This window comes from Mus musculus, chromosome 16, assembly GCF_000001635.26.
Source record: "Mus musculus strain C57BL/6J chromosome 16, GRCm38.p6 C57BL/6J".
NCBI classification, from domain to species: domain Eukaryota; kingdom Metazoa; phylum Chordata; class Mammalia; order Rodentia; family Muridae; genus Mus; species Mus musculus.
This window is the reverse complement of record NC_000082.6, coordinates 40,691,074-40,717,200: the sequence shown is the minus strand read 5'-3', so window position 1 is coordinate 40,717,200 and position 26,127 is coordinate 40,691,074. Positions and strand designations below refer to the sequence as shown.

Genomic DNA, 26,127 nt, shown 5'->3' with positions numbered 1-26,127 from the left:
TCTTCCACTGGATGGTTTTAGCTCCCTTGTCGAAGATCAAGTGACCATAGGTGTGTGGGTTCATTTCTGGGTCTTCAATTCTATTCCATTGGTCTACTTGTCTGTCTCTATACCAGTACCATGCAGTTTTTATCACAATTGCTCTGTAGTAAAGCTTTAGGTCAGGGATGGTGATTCCACCAGAGGTTCTTTTATCCTTGAGAAGAGTTTTTGCTATCCTCGGTTTTTTGTTATTCCAGATGAATTTGCAAATTGCTCCTTCTAATTCGTTGAAGAATTGAGTTGGAATTTTGATGGGGATTGCATTGAATCTGTAGATTGCTTTTGGCAAGATAGCCATTTTTACAATGTTGATCCTGCCAATCCATGAGCATGGGAGATCTTTCCATCTTCTGAGATCTTCTTTAATTTCTTTCTTCAGAGAGTTTAAGTTTTTATCATACAGATCTTTCACTTCCTTAGTTAGAGTCACGCCGAGATATTTTATATTATTTGTGACTATTGAAAAGGGTGTTGTTTCCCTAATTTCTTTCTCAGCCTGTTTATTCTTTGTGTAGAGAAAGGCCATTGACTTGTTTGAGTTAATTTTATATCCAGCTACTTCACCGAAGCTGTTTATCAGGTTTAGGAGTTCTCTGTTGGAATTTTTAGGGTCACTTATATATACTATCATATCATCTGCAAAAAGTGATATTTTGACTTCCTCTTTTCCAATTTGTATCCCCTTGATCTCCTTTTGTTGTCGAATTGCTCTGGCTAATACTTCAAGTACTATGTTGAAAAGGTAGGGAGAAAGTGGGCAGCCTTGTCTAGTCCCTGATTTTAGTGGGATTGCTTCCAGCTTCTCTCCATTTACTTTGATGTTGGCTACTGGTTTGCTGTAGATTGCTTTTATTATGTTTAGGTATGGGCCTTGAATTCCTGATCTTTCCAAAACTTTTATCATGAATGGGTGTTGGATCTTGTCAAATGCTTTTTCTGCATCTAACGAGATGATCATGTGGTTTTTGTCTTTGAGTTTGTTTATATAATGGATTACATTGATGGATTTTCATATATTAAACCATCTCTGCATCCCTGGAATAAAACCTACTTGGTCAGGATGTATGATTGCTTTAATGTGTTCTTGGAGCACCCACCACTTCTAAGACAATGTCACCAAAATGTCATTTACTCCCAACCAATTTCCACATAAGACATAAGCCAAAGTCTGAAGCCTATTTTACCGTAAAGTGCAATCTAAAGCCTTTGTATCTAAGTAAATTATTTTCCCTCTATTAGGTGCTTATGGCTTCAAACACGTACACATATCTTACTTAGCCATGCTGTATGGACATAATTCTTTCAAACTTTCTCAGTAAGTCAGTGTCTCTCTACTAATCAATTGTGAAGTTTCTCTCTGGATTTCTTTCAACCTGTCTACTTATTTTTAGTAGTCAGACTAAACCAAACAGGAGATAGCGTTCTAGAGAAGATCTCATGAATATTATCAAGAGTAGAACTGTCACCCTCTCTTCCAGGACAAATGTTCTAAATAAATTGTACCTAAAAATAACATTAGACTTTGGGTGCCATGTCATATTAAAAGCGTGTTGTCTTTCCTTCTTTGGATCCTATTGTGTCTATGTGGCTTCTCAGTATATCTTGGATACATGTGCACCAGTTAAAAATTATTAAGAGCATGCCATTTTCAGTGTTACCCATAAACTTTCCCAGTTTGTTCCTTTAAGTTTTAAGTTGTGATTCCTTTTATATAATATGCTAATTTCATAAAAGTTCCCTGGAAGGATTTTCTCAGAACTCTTCTACATACACATCCTTTATTCAAATTCTCATTACTTATGTCTCTTACTACGTAATAATTTTTTCTTTGAACTTTTTAGTTTAATACATATCCATGAAATCTTCTCAGTACCATTAACTGTATTAAACACAGTAAGTATAGCAATGAAGCAAAAACTACTCCTAGAAGGGACACAAATATATAAATATAATTTGAGTATCCCTCCCTATTTGTGTGTGTGTTCTGAATACAGAGCCTATTCTTATTTGTTCATGTTCTAAAAACACTGTACAAAATGTTACCTTTTTAAAACTTCCTTAACAAACACCTCATTGGCTGATAAAAGCAAGTTAGGAAGACCTAGTGACAAGTAGAAGGAGTGTTTAATCTGGGATGGGTGTGCAATAAAAATCATGGGTCAGTTGTCAGTTTTTCAGTTGGGAGAACACAACAACCTGGCTAATACATGGGACTTTAGCAAATGACTGAACTTAAGAGTATCCTACACAAACAGAATCATCTTCCAGAAACTCAATAAGGTGAGTTATTAATTACTAACTATTCCATTTTTGTCATTGCCTCTTCAATTAGTTCATCTGATGCATTATGTCCATTTAAATACAAAAGTTTACTATCACAAGATTGGAAAAGACAGTTCCTCTTTAGAAAGCTCAATAAAGATGTCTGTCCCCCAAACACACACATTGAGGAAGGGGAGTTAGATTTCTACTCAGGCAGAGTAAGAACCTGTTTTTTGAGAACACAGTGTTTACAAAGTCTTGTCTTGACATAGGCAAGGTTCACACATAGCTCCAAAGGGGGAAAACTAGCATAAACGTCTCAGTTTCTTCATGTACAAAGTTGTATCAGTAGCATCTTAGTCCTAGGACCTTGTTCTACGGATACAAGGTAGAATGGTACAGTCTGCTCATTCAGGGTCTCCCATAGCCGGTTCCATAACAACTGACTGAGTAATGTGTGATGGAGTCACACTTTCTGGAGATTCCTTCAGCTTAATTTGCTCTAATCAGAAAGGCATCACTAGAAGGCAACCAAACCTTCTGCCTCATAAAAGTTTACTTGCATCTACTATCATTTACCATGGTCAACAAAATGCACATTCATGTTTCTTAGAGCATCCTTGATCTTGTTTCCTGAGTGTGAATTTTCCAGCATCATCTCTCTAGAGCAAGGGAGGGTGAACCCCAGGTTGTGAGGTGTTGCTGGGGTCAAGGCATGGTACTGTTTTGGCCCCTGCTTTTGCTTTGTCCCTTTGACCTTTACTTCACTCCTTGGCTCCTTCCAATTGTTCTGAGCTTCTCTTCCTCTGCTCTATTGTAGTGTGTACGTGCTGAAGGATTTTACATTTCGGGATGACAACTTACCAGCTGATAAATTTTATGCTGAGGTTTTCTCTAACCTAGATTGAAAACCTGTAAATCAGAGACTGTGCTGCCTCACACTACCTATCCTTCCCACATAAATCATTCACACATAAATCATCAAAATGACCTGCCAGCTCACCCCGAGTCACACTGCCAGGCCCTCCTCCTTCCAAATGGTGTTCATTTCATCTCAATTGGTGTCTAGTCCCATGCTAATACTTAAATGAGCAAGAATTAATTTAAAAATTTGAACCCTTGTGACAGAACCCATTTAATACTAAAGAGAAAGACACAATAGTTCCTGTATCTAGATTTATAAGAATTTTATTCTAAAGATTTCTCTGAGTATGTTCAGAAGGGTTTAATGAAATTGTTGTTTAGTTTGCTTATTTGTTGGTTTGTTTTTTTCTTTTTGCTATTCAGATCTGAATCACTAGCAGAAAGGCTTAGGATTTGGTCTTGTGTCTCCTTCTTTATAATAAAATCTATTTTCTTATTCTGTGATATCCTGGATTTATTTTTATATTTCTCTTTATTACTTGTGAGATTCTTAATTTAAGTACTATCCTAGTAGTTTAAAAATGTCTTATTTAGCAGATTATGCTGTGATCCAATGACAAATTCTCATGATACTTTCTTTAAATTTTTTTAAAAGCTGTTTAAAAATGAGCGAGCATGGTTTTTTAAAAAGCTGTTGCTTTTGCAGTAGTTTCCTTTTCTCGGGGTTTTATTTTGCCAGTTCTAACTTACAGTTATTCAAGCATGCTAATATTTGCCTGTCAGGTATTTTGACAGGTAAATATTTGTATATAATATTGTCATACACAAACCACAACACATGGATAGAGTATGTACGAGAGGTGAATTTTTTTTATATACCACCAAAATATCTGCCTGACAACAATTTCATAGTTCAACAACTTTTTTGTGAATTTGCATTGACCTGAATATTTTAGCCAATTAGTGTGTTTGCTGAAATGGTTTCTTATTCACTTAACATAATTATAGAGCTGTGCTCAATGCTGTGAGCTAAAGGTGCTTCAGTATTCAGTGATTAGCCCTTTGTTTGACACTTTATAATTTTAACAAACAGGAGGGAAGAACCAGCTTTTGGTCCAAATAGCTTCTTTTGTAAACTACCAGGCTAATGACCTTGAATAGGAATATCTCAGAGTAAATTTCCAAATAAATTTTCTAGGCACATTTTAAAGATCTGACTTACTGTGCAGGTAAAAAAAATATGTAAAATTTTTCAACAAAGAAAAATATAAATATTATTTTTTAACTTTATAAAGTATTGTAAGTTAAGAATGGAGCCATAAGGTAGTAGTTTAATGTAGGGCTTGTCATGTACTTGTTATGTAGTGGGTACAAACTTGCTGTATAGTTATTAGCACATAAGAATTCTTGCAATTGGAGCAAAAATCTATAGAAAAATGGTAATACTCATAAGCCCTTTTGCTCGTGTAATGTTATCTATGTGGTAGACAGGTTATTAAATGCTCTGCTTGTATTCTGTAATCTAACCTCACAATGACTCTAAGAGGAGGTAGCGGTATTAGCCCCATTTTCTCTGATGGAAAATGCTGGTCTATAATAGTTGAGTCCTACAATTAAAAAGTGACAGAGGTGAAGTTTTAAAACATAAACTCTTAACCTGGAAAACTGACCTCTGGAAGCAGTGGCCTTTCCTCTCATGGCCAAGTCTGGGTCTAACAGGTGGAGAAAATGCAGGGAAGAGCTCAAAAAAAAAAAAAATGAACCGGATCAACCTCACAAAGCTTTCATTCTGAAACTGGTGTTTTCTGAGCTCTCAATGAGCTTATTTTCTTGAAGCCTAATCTGGTTTCTGAACAAGGGAGTATCCCCATCTAGAAGGAGAAGGAGGAGGAAAGAAGATCCTACTAGAAACCACCATCGTGTGTGTATAAACAGCTAAGGCCACAGCTAAAATTGAGAAGTAATGTGACAATTTATAGATGCTGTATTCCAGCGAAAGGATTCAGGATGAAAAAGTACAGCAGAAGCAATAGTCGTTCCTAATTTAGAAAATCTTTGATGGCCGTAAGAAATTGTATAGTTCTACTTTGTAAATCTCTTCACGAGGACAATTTAAATTGAATTTTAATATTGACAATAACTTTAGACTAAACAAGGTATGAAGCATACGCATGCTCTCAGGCCAGTTGCTTCTTTTTAGGACAAACATGCTAAAGTTTTTGAGCTGAATTATTAGCAAGACAAAGGATTTAACCCAAATCCCTTCTAAAGCATGAGAAGAGATCAAACAAAATGGAATCCCACCTGACTCAGAGATCAAATGGGAAGGGCTATGCTTACTTCTACCTTGGGAGCTTTGCTTAGCCCTGGCCTTGGAACAGTGGTCAAGAGAATGTTGTTATTAGGAGCCAAACCTAGTCTTGCTTGCCTGAAGATGCTCTCTGAATGTTCTTGATATCCCCCCAATGCCTCTTGATAACTCACTCCAAATAGGTTGGCAATCCAACTACTAGATCTGGCTAAGCTAGAAAGAGTGTTGAAAATGAACTGAAGTTTAGGAAAGAGTGAACTATTTTTAGCCAAAACTGTGTAGTATGATATGGTCTTTTAAAAACAGGAGACATAGAATTGGGTTGCTGAACTTAAGTATCTTTCTTTTGGTTTTAATGATGCATTGCATTTCTTCTGTAGCTTAAAATCCATGACATAATTTTCTAAATCCCATTCCAACAGAACACATGCACTGTCCTCAGGAGTATTCAATGCCTCATAAATTATATGCTGCTATGCATATTCTAAAAGTTTAACACTGTTCTAAGAGGTGACTTTTTTTTTCTTGAGGAACAAGGGAAATCTAGAGCAATAATTGAGCACATCGTTATTTGTCACTGATAATAGCTGTACAAATCAAATATTACTCTGCTGAAATTTTACTCTAGTTTGGCCTACATAGACTTCAGAAATATGTCAAAATATTTAATCTCAGAGAAGCAATATGTCTGTATGTATTTCTGCATATATAAAAAGTATAGGGAGCCACAAGTCACCAGTATATTTAACATCTGCTCAGCCATAATTTCAAGGGTATTTAAGCATAATGCCATCAATATTAATGCATATAGAATATTAAAGTTTCAGCCACAACATTTGCTTGAGCGTTAAGTTAATCAACAAATATCCATTTATTCAAAAGCACCCTGCTAGTAGCTGTGACTGAACGTAATGATAATGGCAGCAATGCAAGCGCAGGAGACTGTGGCCAGGGAGTTAATTACAGAAGGATGGGTGTTAAGTGCAGATAATGAAAGCAAGGAATGATAGAGAGGGAGGGAACCATGATTAGGAGAGAAAAAATGTAAAACAGAGACCCACCTGAGAATAGACATGTAGGGACCAGATAGGGTTGTAGCAGGCATCAGAAGAGAGGTGAGTCGAGAGACTAAGGAGAACTTCCTTATGTCACAGACTCAGAGATGGACTCAACAGGAGCGAAGTAACTAGCTTTGACACAGAAAGTGTTTTGTTTAAACTAGAATGTCTTTTATATTTCCATTTGATTCTCATCTGACCTGCCATTGCCACTGCCTTTCAGGTAAGTGTCACCTTCATCTTAAACCTTGTCTCTTCCTGGCAATGGCTGAAAGGCAGTCACCCTGGACTCCTGTGTATATATCATCTAATGAAGACATCTATTAATATAGGCACATTACAGCTCGCCATCTGGCTCTGCCTCTTGGACCCTTCTCCTCCCTACAGATCTGCACTCACACAGCACACTGTGCCTAATCAATTATTTATCCATTTCCCTCCCTCGCTGCTGCTAACAGCCCCAGACTAAACTCTGGGTTGCAAGGCAGCTGAAGGCTGATGGAAGACATTTTAAGCATAGAAACACTTTACCCTAACACAACCAAACATTGAGCTTGCACTTTCCATGATCCGCCCCCCCCCTTGTCTCTTGCCTCTTGAATACTTATCCTGCTTGAGAAGCAGTGTAGAACCATACAGATTGAAACTACTTTTCTTTTTAATTCCCACCTATTTTCCTCTCACATGTGACCGTGGCAAATAGGTAAACTTTGTATTGTTTTCCTAATCTGTCAAGTCTGAGTAATACCATTACAAAAGGCTTGTTGTGTATATCCCTTTGGATAACTTTGGTTAACTAGGTTAAGGCTCTTAGACTGGCAGCTGGCCTACAGTGTGCCTTCTGGTTGTTATCACCTTGTTGGTATTTCCTTCCTGTTATCTCCCCAAACACATTCTCTGCTCGTTCTTTTTCACATTCACCCTCACTTCTCTTAAACTCCGTATGGCAAGAATGGTCTTTATCTCATCCCCATTACTCTTTCCGTATCTGCCCAGCCTTTCTGTGCTAGACAGAAGTGATACATGATCCCTCTGCTTTGCTCTTATTCCATCCCTATTTTTCTTTTCAGCTTTAATCCTACTTGTGCACTCTTGTCTTAACTCTGTGACATTCTTCATGCCTGACTGTTTTTTGTCATTGCAAAAGTTTTTTTTTTCAAGTACAGACATGCTAAATAAATAAATAATTTCCCCTGAACCTTGTAGAGTCGGTTACTTCTTGAAAATAAATTCTTAGCTCAGTGTTTGGATTATTGAAAAGATATGAACTATTCCCTCTAGAAACCCAGCTGAGTTTGAGGCTTGCATCTGTTTGTTTCCAGTTATATGACAGCGTCTCATTATGAAAAGCATCCAGTGAAGTAAGACCCCCCTTTTCTCATTTGCAAGAGTCTCCTCTCTCTCTTTCTCTACCCCAATTACAATTTGTAAGAAAAATCAGTTTGGGGAGAGAGGTACGAAAGTTAGCTAGTTGATTTAACACTAAGCGTCGTGTTTATGTTTCCACAATTAAAAAAAGTATCACCAGAAAGATCAAATCTTCTGGAGTCAGATGACTGCGATTGAGTGTTTGTCTGTATCTTTGGTTGAATGGTCACTGGTCCTCATTTGTCTAGTTGGAAAGGAAAAACAGGATGTCTGAGTTCTATATTTTTGTAAGTTTGCCCTAATTTGCAATTTTACACTTGATTTAATTTTTAAAGTTATTGTAACAAGGGACTTTGTGGTTCATTTGCATATTTTGCCTATATATCACTTATCCATTCATTCAGTCTGGAATATACAGAGTCTCCATGAGCATTAAGAAAGGCTTAGTCAAAAGCAGATGTGCCTGTCTCCTGAGTTCCTCCACTCAGCCAACATGAATACACATGATTTTGTGAGACACCAAACGTCAGGGACAATAGTCACAACTTGGCAGAGTTACAGTTCTGCAGGGGAGCACAGGGCATTGCCAAAATGCAAATATCTACAGAATGCTGTTCCTGAGGGCATGTTGCTCTCCCTGTGTTTAATGATGATTTGGTTTCGGGCTTGTATCTAAGTGAATGGCTTGCTGTATGTGTTTGGTTTTTTGGTTTTTTTTTTTTTTTCAAATTGAAGAGCTAGAGGAAACTGAATATTTATACTATCTTTGATTTTTCTAAATTTTCTAACAAACTGCCTGCCCGCACTTTAATATTGTCATTAATAATTCAAATTAGAATAATGTAATTAAATGCCCTTGGGCATCACCTGCAAGTTTCTCTACAAATGTGATGCCCTGGGGCTCCTTGATCTTAATGGCCTCATGGTCAGTAGTTCACTGGATGTACACAACCTAGTATTTTATTTCTTGCCAGAAACTACCTCTCTGCCACAGTTGTTTGGCTCTGGTTGCAATTAGGCTTATGCTTTACTGTGCTGTAAAGATCTCATTTGATGATCTATATCCATCTTCTTGGAAATGTGATGCTGGCCGAGGTCTTTCACACATAGCATAAGCCAGGACTAGGGGAAGAATATCTTGATTTCCCCATACCTGATGAGGCTGTCAGTGCCATTAATGACTCCATGCATTAAGAGTGCCTTGGCTGTTTCTTCTATTGCAGTATCACTGAGGCTGATTTGAGCAAAGAATGAAAATGTTATTCACTTCACCCCTGGCACAAATGTTTTACAAGCCCATTTCTTCCAGACCTGGGAAGCAAGAATTCTCTTCCATGCTTACAGAAAGGCACAGGGGTACAAGGGATCAAGAAAGGAGAAATGAAATGATCTCAGAAGGCTGGAGGTATATTCTATTAGGAACACAGGGGCTAGTGGAGTTGCAAACTCAGACTAGACACCTATCATAAAACATGTACTGGGCAGGATGAAGTGCCCAGAGCCCATGGAAATCGAAGGACATTATTTTGTGGGCCATACAGCCTCTTCTGTAGTATGTAAGCCTTTTCTTTTTCCATTCCTTCTGCAGCTGCATCAGTGACTTTCCATGCTGAAGGTTGCTCTCTTCCCTCCTTACTCCACATTAGTTATCCAACCTTTATAATAAGCAGTGTCTATGACTATTGCTCCGCATGACTTTCCTTGGCCAGGACAGCAGAGACTGCAGACTGATGACTAGTTTGGCAGAGACCCAGGAAAGAAATTTTATTTACTCCCTTGTCGCTGTCCAGTGACGTGTCCTGCTACCTTTCCGTGTGTGTGAAAAAGCACCTGAGGAGCTGCCACGGAAACCACTAGAAGGCTTTTTACCCACAAGATAATTCTATATCTTTGTTTTACATTGGCCCTGGGGGATGGCACTAGATCTTTGGTCAAGCATAGTAAAAAGCCCACCAATAAAAGTCACAATGTTGGCCCAGCCTGGGACAGACTAGCAAGTAAGAAGGCAACCTTCAGCACTCTTGCTCTTTCATGACTTGTACTTGGCATTTTATCCAACAATTGAAGGAAGATAAAAATATGTATGGCTTTCCTGGTGTTTTAAATCAAATTAATGTTTGAATGATGCCTTCCTTTACAGCTTTGATGGGGTAACACGGCCAAATCATATTTATTTAGCAGCTTTGAAAAGATTTTAACCTTCAGCCCTAATTTTAAAGCTAATGGGAATTTGTGATTCATCAAGAACTTTCAAATTAGGGATCATTACTTTTGCTACATTTAAATTCAAATTACCTAGTCTACTCAATTAATCAGTCTTTAAACAATATTAAAATAGTCAAGGCTTATCATTCTTTTGTCTATGATGGAAGATGACTCAGACTTCAGCCAAGTTGGTGAACCACTCTGAAGGGAGACAATTTCGTATGGTCTACCAACATTCTTCATTTTGTCTTCTTTATTCCCTTTTCTAACCAAGGAGAGCCATATGTCTGTGCTGAAATGGCTGTTGCCATCTTCCTGTCCCATCTGGCTGTCACATGGCTAATTGTCCCAAAACAGCTAGATAAGGCGATAGTTAACTTTAATGATTCAGCTTAAAAATATGCAGAGGCAGAGTGAATGCAACTCTGGACTCTGTCCCCACAATGAAACTATCATCCAGGTATTGTGCTCTCAATAGATGTAATAATCCTTAATATTTTCTTTGTCAAGTAATATCTATGCCTTTTAAGGCATCCTTTTTTAAAGTTTCTGTATCACTCAAAGATGCCTTGTAAGCTTCATATATATATATATATATATATTCAGAATTACATGCATTATACTTAGTAATGAGAAATGGGAATATGAAATGTTATAATGAGCTTGATCTAGAATTATGATATCTCCAGATTTATCAGGTCATTTCCCTGTCCACCAGAAAATGATAAGAGGTTATAACATCGTTATCAACTTTAAAATTTTGATTAGCTCAGGGTACTGGGCAATGACTGGATGGGTCAGTGGCTAAAGATACTTGGTGACAATTCCATCAACAGTTTAACCCCAGAGACAACATACAGTGGAAGGGAAGACCTGAATCCTGCCATTTGTCCTATGACCTCAACAGCCATTATAGAAATACCTCTGAACACAGGCATGTAGGTACTCTAGTCCTTAATCAAGGTTGATTAGTATTTTAAGTTTGTATAAGATACTGGGTGTGCATAATATATATTGGCTTTTCATAGAGGGTTAAATAGATCTTTTTCTAAATCAAGACATATGAATATAAAGTCTGATACATTAGATTCTAAACCTGTCTCTGCTAATTATATCCATATAAATGTTCAATCCACTGTTATAGTCTTCCTAAATTACCTGCTTAATATTGTCCAGCACCAGTGATTTTCATAGGTTAATTATTCCCCACATAAAAGAACACTAGCATTGGTCAGTCAAAGTTGTTACCTTATCGTTTGATTAACTCTCCTTCTCTGGTTCAAAGAAACAGAGCAAGATCTGGGGTCATCAGTTATCTAAATGGACATCCCCCAAACAGAGAGCATCATGGTCTATCAGTTCTGCATAGCCCAGATAAAACAGGACTACTTCTGTTTGTAAAAAGACCAAGGGAGTATGAGACAGCCCAGTGGCTTTGCTTCTACTCTGGGTCATCATCTGCCATTATCATCACCTCCCCTAAAATGAGTGGGGGTATTCAAGAGTGTACTTCATTAAGCACAATAATCAGAGTCAGAGGGAAGGTCAAGAGAGTAGCAAGAGTAGGCTTATATTAGAAAAGAGCAGGGGAAGAGGGGAAGGGATGGGGATTTTCAGAGAGGAAACTAGAAGAGGGGATAACATTAAAAATGTAAATAAAGAAAATATCTAATAAAAAAATAGAGCAGATACACTCCACACTGTAGGTCTTTATGATAAAAATACTTATTGTGAAATTTCCTTTTATCACACACTATATAAGTATGTAAAAATAGAAAACTAATTTTTTAAAAAATCATATTTAATGGATTATTGGTTCAGAGAAGGCATCTATTTATTTTATTTATCTACAAAGCCTTCCATCACCTCCCCAAAGAATCTAGGATCTTGGAGCATATACACTAAACTTATCTTTTTAATTCCCGTCCGTCTGGTGTGTCTTTGTTACTAAGCTCCTTAATGTTGTGAATGGATCATGATTTTTTTGAGCAAGTGCTTAATGATATGTGTAGAAATACAGTGTAAGTTCGAGTCTCTTAACTTGATACTCAAGGGAAACTTAAAGAATCACATTTTCTATCACTTCATTTGCTTGACTTTCAGATGTATTCTAGCAATATTCAAAAATTGCTGAATATCCCAGTACTCAAGAGGCAGATGTACGTCTTGAATTTAAGGTCAGTGTGAGCTACTTGTATGTTCTATGTCAGAATGGACTACATACCAAGATGACGACTTTAAAAAGTCCAAAATGGAATCACTCAGTCTACTAGAAAATGGTACCCATACTATTATACAAACCTTACCTTCATGCCAATATGGCATTTGTAGAGATTCCTATTTTTTTCCATTTCTACATTTAAACATCCAACTTAACAATGGACCATACCCCTATCTATGGACCCTTTATCAATAAGGCATTCTGGGCAAATATTTGTCACATTCTGTTTACTGAACTATTTAATCATAAATCAATTTCATCACAAATTTGAAAATTAGTTTGTTTCAAGTATCAAAAATTAATAAGCCTCTTTGCAACAAAAACAAATGGTTTTCAAGTCTTATTGAGGCATCCATCAAAACAAAAGAGTTTACTAAGTCCCTACTCTTAGAAATAAATTTTTGGTCATGTGAAATAAGATATAGGCTATACATTATATAAAATTTTGAAAAATAAACATAATAAATATAAAAAAGAAATAAGTACTCATAAATAACTAAACATAATCATATGTTTATTTTTATATGTTTTAACAGTATAAAATATGATCAAATAAAATACAAACTCTAGTGAATTCGATCACTTTAATTCATACCTTTTTGTTCCTTTGGTAACCTTTCTTGATTGAACACTTTAACAAGAGGTTTTTAGAAAAGATAACCTATAACTCATCTTGTTACCTGTAATTAGCAGTTTGAGATCTGGCTACATGTACAATTTGATTATAAACTGAAGGAAAATCTTTATATGTCTCTTATATTATGTTAGCATATATGGGTGAATTTATTTTTTGTTTCCCTGTCTTGGGTTTCAACACAGTAACATCAATACTTTACATTCAGGGAGTGACTCATTGTATCCCCAAAATATCAATGTAACATTGTCACTTGCCATATCCAGCATCCCAAAATTGAGTTCAATTGCCATCCCACGTCACAGATAAGGAGGTGCTTAGGCTCACCCAGGCAGGGCTCCAGCTTGATCCATGAATTATTTCCACTAGAGTGCTTATGACTAACAGCCATCTTTCCTTCTGCTTCTGTGTCACATATTGCTTATTGAGAAAGATTCATACAATTCAGCATATACTAAAACACACACATGAATCCACACACAAACACACATACACACAAAAACAAACACACATGTATGCATGTCTGCACATATGTGTGGATGTATGATATATATGTGAATGTCTGAATAAGACAATTCTAATTTTTAATATACTTACAACATCCAAGTCTACCATCTCCTGTGTAACATAGAGAATAAAATAGTAAAGCCTTCCAATAACTTTAGGGTACACCTTTAGCTTTCAAATGATTAATTTGGAGAAATGCTATAACAGGTCCCATATAAGGGGCAGATGATCATTTCCTTGAACAAGATTAGAATGAGTCCCATCCTTACCACAATTCTTGTGGTAACCACAATAATATAAATATTGCTTAATTATGTTAAAGTGATTGACATTATAGATTTTATCCAAAGGCTCTATATGATTGGAAATCACCAGGAGCTATCAGAGAAGATTAAAGTAGTTAACTAATTTATAATCAAGTGTTAAGGCATACTCAATGTTATTCACAGAAGAAATAAATTAAAAGCATGCATTTCTAAACCATATCAAAAATAAACAAGCACAATACCTGCTCTTGATCATCAGATATTTCTGATTTCTGTAGTATAGAGAAATATGGTAGATTTCTGCTACTTTTGGTAGGGAACAAACTCTGAGAAGACACTCTTCCCTACCCGCGAAAGCCTATATGCAAATCAGCATAGAATAATCATCAGACATCATAATGCTCCTTCCCCCTTTATAACAGAATTAAACATGGACTTTGGGTTTGTAAAAGAGAAGGAAGTAAAAATTATGTTTAGTTTCTACTTTTCAGGCTTATCTAACACCCACAACAATTCTGTCTTTGTGATCTATTTATTTGCCTCAAAGTCTGAGAATCTATATGCTCTGGTATGTTGTATTATAGGATCCTTGCAAGAATTAGCAAGTTAGAACATAAGAATTCAGTTAAATTAGATTTTCTAATTATATTAGATTATGTGTGTGCCCCATTGTATAGAGCATACATTTTATGCTTATTATTCATATGAAACTCAGATTAATTTTCCAGTCTACATTTTATCTGGTATAACAAAGGTTACCCACTCTTTTATTTGTTTTAAGCCACAGTCTGTTCCATAACACTTCAAATATTGGAAGCCCTCATGTGTGTAGATTGTACTTTGCTTGTGAGATCTACCTAAGTCCATCAAGTAACTTGATGGCCCAAAGGCCCTTAAGTTTGAACATGACACTACATTTAAACTAAAGATACATGAAACAAGAGAAAGCTCATGCTCCTCCAATGACTGCACTTGGGCTGAGGTTCCACAAGAAACTACAATATTTCATGATTTGATTTCTATGAGTTTCAGTTGGATTGAATGACAAATCATAAATGTTTCCCAAATGCATCTGATGTGATTGAAACTAGAGTGGGGAACCAACACTAACCAATTGCTCTTCAATAATTAACACCAAATAAAATAGACATCTATCTCCTTTCCAAAAACCTCATGACCAATTCTGTTCAAAAGAATTAATACTTAACAGGCTCCTCATGGCCTTTACCTTTACCAACGGAGCAACTGTATGCAACCTGGTCTGGAAAAGTTTCAAAATGGACCTTCAGCACTGTAGTTGAAAATATCTTTAGTAATTAAACGTAAGATTTTAGATATGTGATTATTTTATTAACGCTGTTTTATAAACCTTTTTGCTTTTATGAGATATTCTTAATTCCTCTACGAAATATATAAAAAAAGAACCTCCAGGGTGTATTTAAAATGTGGGAAGAATGGGAGAAGGGACCATGGTCAGTAAGAACCATTCAAGGAGAAGAAAATAAGATATTCAAAGAGAGTAATGCAGTAGGTAGAGGAAGGCATATGGAAATAATTAAATCAGAAGATGTTTGATTACCTTAAATCACAGTTAGCTTTTTAGGACATGCTTTCAAGCCAAATAAAAGCAAGAAATGTCACTTCAACAGTCAAAGTGTCTCTGCTGAGGACAAGACCCATGATTTTTGGAACTCTATCTTTTTCCTATGTACACAACAAACAACAGTTTCTCTTTGGTGCCAAGAGAGTATGTTCTGATATGTCTTTAGAGAAATCTCTTATCATGTAAAATAGCCATTCATTAAACAGTCACTGGCCTTGTAACTGCTGAGTATAAAGCTTGTAGACAATAAACCACATTTACTTTTATGTGCCTTGATGAAATTTTGGCATCCATTCCAAAGACATAGAAAGAAGGGAAAAAAGAGCAATTTATACCTGACCATAAAAAGATATAATGGCTATTGAAAATAATGTGTTGGAATAAGAAACACTTAAATGATCACATTAACAAAGCACAATTAGAACTTCGTTTCTCCCTAGTCTCCCCTAGAGGTTCATAAACCTACAGTCAGAGGCAATAGAAATGTCCTGTTAAATTGGACCAGAAAATGTCTTAGATCAGATGTCACTTCATCTTTTCCTCTTACTGCTTCTCCATTTAATAAATAGTAAATTTCAAAAATGGATTAGATGTTACTATACTAATGTAGGTTTTAAAAACCAAAAAAAAAAAAAATCTGAAACTCTTTTATCTCTTTTCAGGTATGATAAATGGTAGACTGGGAAAGAAGATTAATGGTGGTGATAGATGAGTGACAAGGAACCAATTCAATTACTTTAAAAAGTGATAAAATTAGAACTCACTACAAAATAAATAAAAGTAGCTGGATAGAAAGATAGATAAGAAGAGAGACAGAGAGACAGAGAGAGAGACAGAGAGAGAGAAAGAGAGACAGAGACAGAGAGAGACAGTGAGAGAGAGAGAGAGAGAGAGAGAGAGAGAGAGAGAGAGAGAGACAGAGAGACAGAGAGAGAGGGATAGTACTTATAAGCTGGCCAAAATAAATATATTGACTATAGCCATTTAGATATATATTTATAAAAATGAGAAAAAGTCCACAGTTTCAAAAGGCACATTATAGTTCTACTTTTACACGTAATTTAAGATTGGCAGTGATTTTTTAAAATTATAAGATGATGTAAAATATGTTTTTGTAGTCGCACATTATGTATTAAAAGTATAAAATACACACTATTATTAAAATAATGTGTGGAGTTTGGCATTTAAAAATTGATTTTTTTCCATGCTTAAAAGTATTATATACCTAGGCTCAGTGTGGATCACATTTAGGACTGAGTTCATGGATGAAACAGGAACTTTGAAAGCAAACAATTTTGTTGATATTTTTAAATGTCGAAAAACTTTAAAAATATGTTGCAAGCTTATTGCAAATTTCAAGAGAAATTAGTTTGTCTCTGATTTAATAGAGAAGCCAGGTAAAACATACAGATATAATTTATGTGTTAGGTGGAGGTTTTGTGGAAGCCCAAACTCACAACCAAAAGAAAATCTATTTGGCATGATATTGTAACATTGAAAAATAAAAACAAACTCACAAGGCTCTCCATGAATCTGTGCTTTTATGAGTTTTACCTGTCTGTCAGCTTTGTGCATGGCCTTCAATACCTATGAAGTGATAAGAACTGAGCTGGATGAATAAGAATAACAATTGTGTAGGCACAGGATACATAACAAGTGAGTTTTAGGTTTCCTAGAGAGTTCTGACTGAATACTATTAAAGTGGTTTATTGTGTAATTGAAAATGATGTACACTTAATATTCAAAATGAAAACAATTTGATTACTAAAGATTTGAAGTAGCAAGTGGCTCTTATTGTCAGCCCATCCATTGGTTCACCAAGCAAAGAATGGTGGTTAAACACCTGTGTAGAGGTAACCATTAATGATGTTACAGTTCTGGTTTGAGATTGTCAATTCTACCGAGTCAGCATCACTCTTCTTGAAAGACTGACAGAAAAAGCTGACATTCAGATGAGGATCTTCCCAGAGACACCAGTATCTACTCTTCATGCTTCACCTAGTGGCAGATAGTAAATGGCGGGTCTCATATATTTCTGAGTAAATTAGCTACTGAATGAAATCTAGATAATGCTGTAATTAGTTATCAATAATGATGTGGGTGACTAAAATGGCAACAACTCAATAAATTCAATATGAACTTGTATGTAAGGTTCCAGTGTGATCCCCTCTTTGTCACACAGACACACAGACATATACACACACATGCTCATGCACACACACACACACACACACACACACACACACAGAAGACACACGTCACAATATGATGTGAAAAATGCAGTATTAGTATATACTGAGTATAGAAATAACAACCAGATGGATATAAACCTTTGGAAAAAGTAAAATGACAACAGAACCAACAGTGTTTGAATATAAATAGTTACATAATTAATGCATCTAGAGAAAAGAAACTCAAGCACTGTTTCATGAGATAAAACAATGCTGTTTAGGAAAAGGAGCAAATATATCCCTGGTTTTGCTCCAAAGTTATCATCTGCTTATTTCGTTTTATTGTTTACTTGGCTTTGGGCCAGAGACTGAGCCTCCAGCATTGTATACATTAAGCATGTTCTCTACAGATGACCTGTATGTATCTCCAGACCCAGCTCAGTATGTTGGCTATTTTATATTTTTACAAATGTATGTCTCAAATATGGCAGCAACTTCAACCTCATGTTAAAACTAACCTTTTGTGAATTTTTTCATCAGTGTGCATAGCCAGTCTATGGTTGTTTTGACTGAGAGTGGCCCTATAGGCTATATTTGCTTGTTTAGTCCCCAGTTGGTGAACTGTTTGTAAGAATTAAGAGGAATGGATTTGAGGGCATTGATGGGAACTTTTTGAAGGAGATGTATCACTGGGAGTGGACTTTGTGGTTTCATAACCTCACAAGAGGCACTTTGAAATGCCTCCTGTATCTGTCTATGAATCAGGATGTCGCTCTCAGCTACTTCGCTGGCACCTTGCTTCTCATGCATGCTGCCATGCTCCCTGTCATGATGATAATGGACTAATCCTCTGAAACTGTAAGCAACCACCCACCCCACCTCCAATTACATGCTTTCTTTTATACAAGTTGCCTTGATCACAAGGTCTTTATGAAGCAACAGAACAATGTCTAAGACACAACCTTTACCCCCCACTGAACCTCTCTTATTAAGAAGGTGAAAATTATATTTTCATCCAGGTATGAGACACCACATTTCTCTGCTATGAAGTATATACCCAAACACAAATTCACAGCCCCTTGTCCCACCTGTACAGAAGAAAATGACAATAAATCGAGGCAAGGAATACCCACTAGGACTTCTAACAAGCTCTTCTGACAACATAAGTGCCCAATAAATACCACTTACTGTCTCCATTGATAATAAAACAGCAAGTAATTTTTAAAACCGAAATGACAGTGTCAAGACAAATATTCTTAAATATAATCCATAGCAAGAATATTTATAACTCATAGATATATGTATGTTATCTGTGTAGAATCTTCAGCTGAAAGAAAATTCATTTATATCTTAGCACTTAGTCTCTGAAGAGAAGAAAATTCACCAAGAACCTTTCTGCAATCCTGGGACCACCATATGCTTTTTATTTTTTCAGATAAATAATTTCAGGCTTGAGGACAGGCAATACCTGTTCTGCAAAAGTTCATGACTCTTTATATGTCATACTTTACTAAGGGCACTTTTTATATATTTAATTTGGTACAATAGAACAAAGATACCACTGGTTACAGAGATTCACCCAGCCTATTTTCAGTCAAGAATTATTATTTTCATATGTTGAAGTTATATTCGTTAGCCATACAATTTTTGTTTTTTCTTTTGCTCTGAATTGTTTTTGACAAGCTTTGCTATCAAAGGTAGAGAGCACATAGAAATACGAGGCAGTATTAGAATTGAGATGCTTCAATATGTGACATATCCAAAGAGGAAACCATACCCAGCGTTGAACCTATACAATAAAACCTGCCAAGATTACAAACACCTTTATATCAATTGCCAAACATGAAGACTGGTAGGGAGTAAGACATGCTAGTCCTCAAAGCACAAAAACAAATAAGAAGTCTACTTCAGATCCTAGAGAATAAAAAAGATAACTGCTCAGCAAGTACTATTCCAAATGCCTGGCTATTGTTGAATAATTTAAATCTTCAGAGAGTCCAAATGAAGTAGAGAGCTCATGCTACTCTATGTTGTTTATGAGAAAACCAAGGTGGGGAAACAATAGTAGCTTGGCTGAGATTCCATGCGTCGGTTTTATTGGAGATAGAATTTAGAATGCAGCAGGGAAGCCTCAGAGAACAGATCATTGGCCATATCAGGTTGCCACTGGATGTTGTTTTATTAGCTCACTTAGACTCTGTTAATGATGGCATGTAGACAACTTAATTCATCTGTATTTGGCTTAGATTTCTACTGTTGGCAATCCTGCTAGTGCAGAGAAGTAAACTACACCCGAAAAGAGTGGGTAAGCTCCAGAGGTCCTTCTGTTCTTGCCCTCCTCCCATAAAAATGTTTTTCCTGTGTGCCTCCTTGTTAAAATATTTCCTTTGAGGACAGTCTTGTTTACATTTGTATTAACAAACTTGTCCTCAGGCTTTTCCTGCTAAGCCAGGTGTTTGACACCAGAAGACTGGTTATTAGATAGTCCTGGGTCGTTAAGTGTTAAAGCCGAAAGGAGAGGATCATTAAATGTGTTAAGTGAATGCAAAGAGGATTAAATAAGAAAGTACAGGTAAAATTACACATGATGCCCAACTTGATAAATGAGTTAACATGTGAAGGAGACACACCTGATTTATACTTATTCCTTAATGACATCGGGTTCAATTAAGATGTGAGAACGGAGCTCGAGAGATGGTTCAGTGAATGAGAGTATATACTGCTTGAGCAGAGTAGCCAAGTTTGCTTTCCAACACCCCTGTTGTGTGATTGACAAATGCCAGTAATTCCACTTTCAACCTGTCTTATACTGTCTTCTGACATCTGAGTGAAACTGCACTCACATACATATACCACACACTTTCATTTGTTTTTGTTTATTAAAGAATAATACCGACGGTTACATAGTCATATGATTTGACTACATAAGGGTAATTTTATTAAATAATCGTATCTTAAGACAGTAAAGTTCATAAGGGCATAGAATACCAGAGGATCATAGACTTTATTTCTTTGCGAAACCTCAAATTTAGTCATGTCTAGATAGCCATTTAAGAGTATATATGACAGAGACACTATAACGTGGTACTGCACATGGGAGTCTTGATATTGTTATACACACAGTACTTATCTTTTTCAACTTGTCAGAAGGAGGGGCAATGGAAGTCCTAGTTGTTGCATATACTATAACTTAGCTGTTGGTAAATATTATCTCAGCTCACTGATAATGCATAATGCATGGTGAAGGTTTTGTTGATGTTGTTGTTCATACAAAAGCTTCCAAATTCAGCTATGTTGGCATATTGTATTGTTTCAATATCATATTTTTTAATGAGACAGAACATCACTATTTTCCTATCATTGAAAGCTTAATATAGCTTCACGTGACCTAAGTTTCCACACTTGATCTTAGCCAAAAGGCCTAGAAGCAATCTGACCTAGGCTTCCAAACTAGTCTGAAAGAGAAAAGGATTTCTTCATCAAAATGTCATATTGTGGCTCATAAACATACTTTTCTATCTTTCTTTTTCTTTTCTTGGATATTTTCTTTATTTACATTTCAAATGATATCCACTTTTCTGGTTTCCCATCTGAAAACCACCTCCCCAAACCCCTTTACCCCCTGCCCTCCGCTCACCAACCCACTCACTCCCCCTTCCTGGCCCTGGAATTCCCCTTCACTGGGACATAGAACCTTCACAGGGCAAAGGGTCTCTCTTCCCATCAATGTTCAACTAGGCCATGCTCTGCTACATATGCATCTGGAGCCATGAGGTTTAGTCCCTGAAAGCAGTGGGGATACTGGTTAGTTCATATTATTGTTCCTCCTATGAGGCTGCAAACCCCTTTCATATAGGACATGGTCCTGTGTGTAGTGTTTCTTTCTACACAGGGACCTACAATATGTGTAGAAATTTGTTTGGTGTGACAGCACAGGAGAGTGCGGCCTAGCTGTAGAGTGAGTTGTGTTGGAAGAAAATATGGACTATGTTATCTGACTATGCTTGTCCTTGCCCCTATACTCTAAGTGGTATTTCCAATGTTTATAATGATTTTTTTACATTGTTTTCCCACCAATGTCTTTGACTCCTCTTGTCTTTCTGAATTGTCTTCCTTCCATTGTGACAAAGAACCACATGGTTCTGAAAAGAGACAATACATAACTTCACAGTCTTCCGCTGGCTACTTTTGCTTCTGGTTTTACCATTCCTTAACTAATTCAAATCACAGAATTTTCGGTTCTTCTTCAATAATTACAAACAGTCTCTGTTAGTCTCATAATGCTGTCCTTTGTTAAAGAAAAACTCTGTATATTAGTTTTTAAGTACAATAAACACTAACTGTATAACAATTATAACAAATAAAATATGCAATAGCCTATAGTAGGTAAGAGTTTAAGGCAGTGATTCAGAAATGACCTCATTCTTCACAAACGGACCGTACTCTCAAATTGTATCCATTCTTGAACTCCCTGGTTCCATAGACTCAGAAACTCAGTAGGACATCATGAGGAACTTCTTTCTTAGAGTCATTTCATGAGAATGTGATTCATAATCACCCTTAGCATCTACTACTTTGCTCCAACCTTTCAATCCTGTGATTTGCCTATATAATACCCACAGCAATAAGCATCCCAAGTGGCGTGGGAAGTTCTAAAAACAAACAAACAAACAAATGAACGAAAAAACAAGCAAAAACAAAACAAAACAAAAACCCAAAACTGTAAGTAAGTTCTCTGGGGAAAACTGGTGTATAAGTAATGTATGGCCACAGATAGAGAGAGAATAATAATTTTTTTAAATAAAATAAAATTTGCAGGACTAAAATGATAGCTCAGCAGTTAAGGCCAATATCTTCTCTTGTTGGGGACCTGGTTTTAGTTCCTAGTACCCACGTGGCATCTCAGAGCCATCTATAAGTTTAGTTCCATGGCTCCTGTTACCCTCTCCTAGCAAACAGGGTTATTGTACATATGTTGTGCACATACATGCATGCAGACACAACACTCAGAAAAATAAAAAATAAGTAAAACTTGCAACACTTCATTATGAGTGTGCTGCCAACGTTAAGAGATACTCTGAGGTGTTTAAATTTTAAATTATGAGGTGTTGGCTTTATCCTTTGATTGGAAACTGTAACTCAGTTTCTGTGACTCAATTACTCAGTAGCTGGGTAAGCGGCTACTGAGAAGGAAAGGATAACAAGACGATTCAGCTGCCCCCAAAATATAAGCCACATGTGACTGAAGGATTGAGGAAATATATGGCAGTATTGCTTCAAATTAAAATGTAAAATGATGTCAGCCTCTCTGACAACAGGCTGTCAAAGAGAGTTTTTCCAGTACCAAAATTCAGAAGAGTGAACTGAAGCCTCTACTTACTTGATAAAATCTACCAAGTATCAAATACACAATAATAATAATAATAATTAATAATATAATAATCCCCAAAACAAAGATCCCAAAAGGAGAAGCAGCTGGTGGGGGTATCGCTTATCAGAAGGGAACAGACATTGTACTGATGGAGACATTGACCTACTATTTGGCCAGTTGGTTTAATGAGAAGCATAGAAATAAGGATTCTGCAAACATTAGCAATGTTTCTGAGTTGCCACATTTCCAAAACCTAGTGTCTGGGGTGAACCACATATGAAGCTAGATGAAGTTAAAAATGTAATTTGTGAAAGAAAGTGGTTATTGAAAAACTCAAGATTTACTACAGTGTTATATCTTTGAGATCTTCATATAAAAATCAATATTTAACCATTGGAAATGCCAAAGAAAGACTCAGGAAATGGTAGTTCAAGTTATAATGGTGGATAGTAACATTTGAGGAGTTCAGGGTAGACTTTCTTTGGTTCCTTGATTATGTCAAGGAAATACAGAAAAAAAATTGTTTGTTTTTATACTTGTCAGTAAGTACTATAAACAGTAGTTAAGTATTAATAAATAAGTAGTTAACATTTATACAATGATTCATTTCTGTTAAAATATGCATCAACTGTTCATTTATTATTTATCATTGCCTTCACAACAGAAAATGAGTACAGCCAGAATTGTCATTGTTTTTTTAAATATTACTTTGATTTTCACTACCAAGATCATAAATAAACTATTATCTTCTGCATAGGAAAAATCATGATGAAAAATGAACCTTGGCCTGGCCTACTGGCACATTCCACATGAGCAAAGCACTCAGCATCAGCTTCTTTACTTAGAAAAGCTTTGCCTCCATGTGGTGTTTGGGACTGAGAGGATCATACGGCCAAGGCGCTCATCACTCAAATTGGTTGGAACATCTCATTCTTAGGCTCCTATCCTGTAACCAATGTCCAGCTCTTGTCTCAAGTTGTTTCAGTCAGAAACTTGACCACACAAGCATAGCATTTAAAAGTCTTTGTGAAATTCAGGCTCCCTTTTGATGTGTTATTAAGAGAATCAAATCACTCCTCTTTCATAGACCATTGGCTAAATCTGTAAGAATCCATGGAAATTTATATGGGTTTTGAAATACTGTAAATATTATTGTCCAGAATAGTTATTTACATAGCAGTTTCAAATTTTAAAATTAACGTGACTCAATCAGATGGCACATTCCTTTATGTAGCATCGTGAAGTAGCACGGTACTTCTAGCATCATGTGAGAACACTGAAAATTCAAGACAAAGATTTGTGTGCACTGTACCCAAAAATTCTGTTATCATCTGCGGGGAACAAGCTAGACTCCTATACTAGATTCCAGGCAGGTTGCTGCCCCTTGTGAGTTTCTCCTATTTGAACACACGCACAAATAAAACAGAAATGATAACGCTGCTATCAGACGACTTAAGGGGAAATGTTTTGTAAACCACACAAGCCCATAAAAAAATTAGGGAGATGTAATATAGTAAAACAATATATTGAAGTTATACCTAGTTAATTATGAAACCCAAGTTCAAGGTGCTGGCCTGGCCTGCTCTGATGAAAACAGGCTGTTTTCTCTGTGGGAGGCTAGTCTTTTGACAGCCTGACAAGAGGACATTGGTTCTCCCTCAGCTCCAGAACCCTCTGCAGGCTTCAGCTCAGTTTCCCACTCCTCCCTCCACTATGCACTTTTTTGGTCTTCAGATGAATTTCTTAGAAAATGTGTCAGAATCACAGAGCCCAACTGCTAAAGACAGGAAGCAATTAAATATGTAAATCAGGGAAACAGCGCTGTGGGATGACATTCAGCTTTAGCTCGGTGCTTGCCACACCCCCCACTCCTTGCCTTTGACTCTGCTTCTCATCCCCTTGGGAAGGAGGTTAGTGAGAGATCTTCTACCCTGCTCCCTGCTACAGGTTTTTTATTCTCTACCACCTGCCCTAGGCATTCTCATCAATTATTAATCAAGTATACATGAATATGCATAAAAGCCTGTCTCTAGGTTTTATTAAGTTAAAAAAAAAAAAGAGTACGTTCTGTGCCACAGCAGAGAAAAGATCAGATGGCTGAAGAAGGAGAAATGAGAAGTTTGAGTTTATTTTTCTTTCTCAACTTGGAAGTAACGAGAACATGATGAAACTACTTTTTATGCCGGTTCGTTTGTCTAAGACTCCATTTCAAATCTATTTCTAAAACACTATGTTAAAAGGTTTCCACATTAGGCAATGCACTGGTCTGGAATAGAGACCAGGTTTATTAAGAGGATAATATTGGCAAGGACATGGCTGGACAGGTTAGTTTCATATCACTGTACAGATGAGCATTCCACCTCCTAGGGATGCTGTCTTATGGCACACTGGCACCATACACATCAAATACTAGTTCAGGGTTGGTGTTATGGGTATATCTGTGAACCCCAGAGATCAATTTTCTCTGCTCTGTGAAACACTGGTTTAAATCACAAAAGAATTTTATTCTTCTATTTTCTATTTCCTTTCAAAATGATGTCTTCTCTCACATGATAGACAATGATGAGTCTGTAAGCATCAAGCACAATTATTGTATCACCCCATGGTGATCATTTTCTCCCAGGCAGCATTCCCCTACGTTGCTGACCATGTCGTCTGAAGATACTATACCTACATCCCTCTTGCTGATGATGTCATGCAATATGTTTTACCTACCCTGTATGAGATACATAATGAATTCTTTACAATATCTTCTTCCCATGCTCTATCCACCATGAGTAAAATCCTAATAGAGAAAACAAGGTTTTGTCTAAATTTGTCCATGTTACTCAAATATTGTTTAGAATAAAATAATGAATAAATGGATGAGTAAGAAAATGTAAGCATGTCTTGTAAATAAACTAACATGGATATGCAATCATACCACTTGTGTTTTCAAACAAATTAATCACAATAAAACCAAGGAAGTCAACATTTCTGTCTTTAATACAATTGTTTGGTATTTATTTCTACTATGTGTATGAAGAATTGGCCTGCAGGTATGAAGTTGGACAATCTGTATACCTGATTCCCTTAGAGGTCATAGTAGCATCTTGGATCCCCTAGAATGAATGGCTATTAGCTGCTGTGTGGGTGTCAGAAACAGAATGCATCTCTCTGCAAGAGCAACAAATGCTCTAAACCACTAGGCTGTCTCCCCAGCCCTTATTAAAATATAAGTTCGCCATTCCTTTGTCTGTTTTCT

General features: G+C 36.5%; 1 protein-coding gene and 1 long non-coding RNA gene across 5 annotated transcripts in view; one reads left to right on the top strand and one right to left on the bottom strand.

The window, feature by feature from the left end:
* The window catches only part of Lsamp (limbic system-associated membrane protein), a 2,197,426-nt gene that overhangs the window by 1,464,479 nt on the left and 706,820 nt on the right, over positions 1–26,127 (bottom strand). The gene's annotated exons all lie outside the window — the stretch shown is intronic.
* On the top strand, positions 1,582–24,470 carry Gm52230. Its single transcript, XR_003951845.1, has 3 exons — positions 1,582–6,760; positions 12,214–12,287; positions 23,641–24,470. It is a non-coding gene; the product is annotated as a predicted gene, 52230 (long non-coding RNA).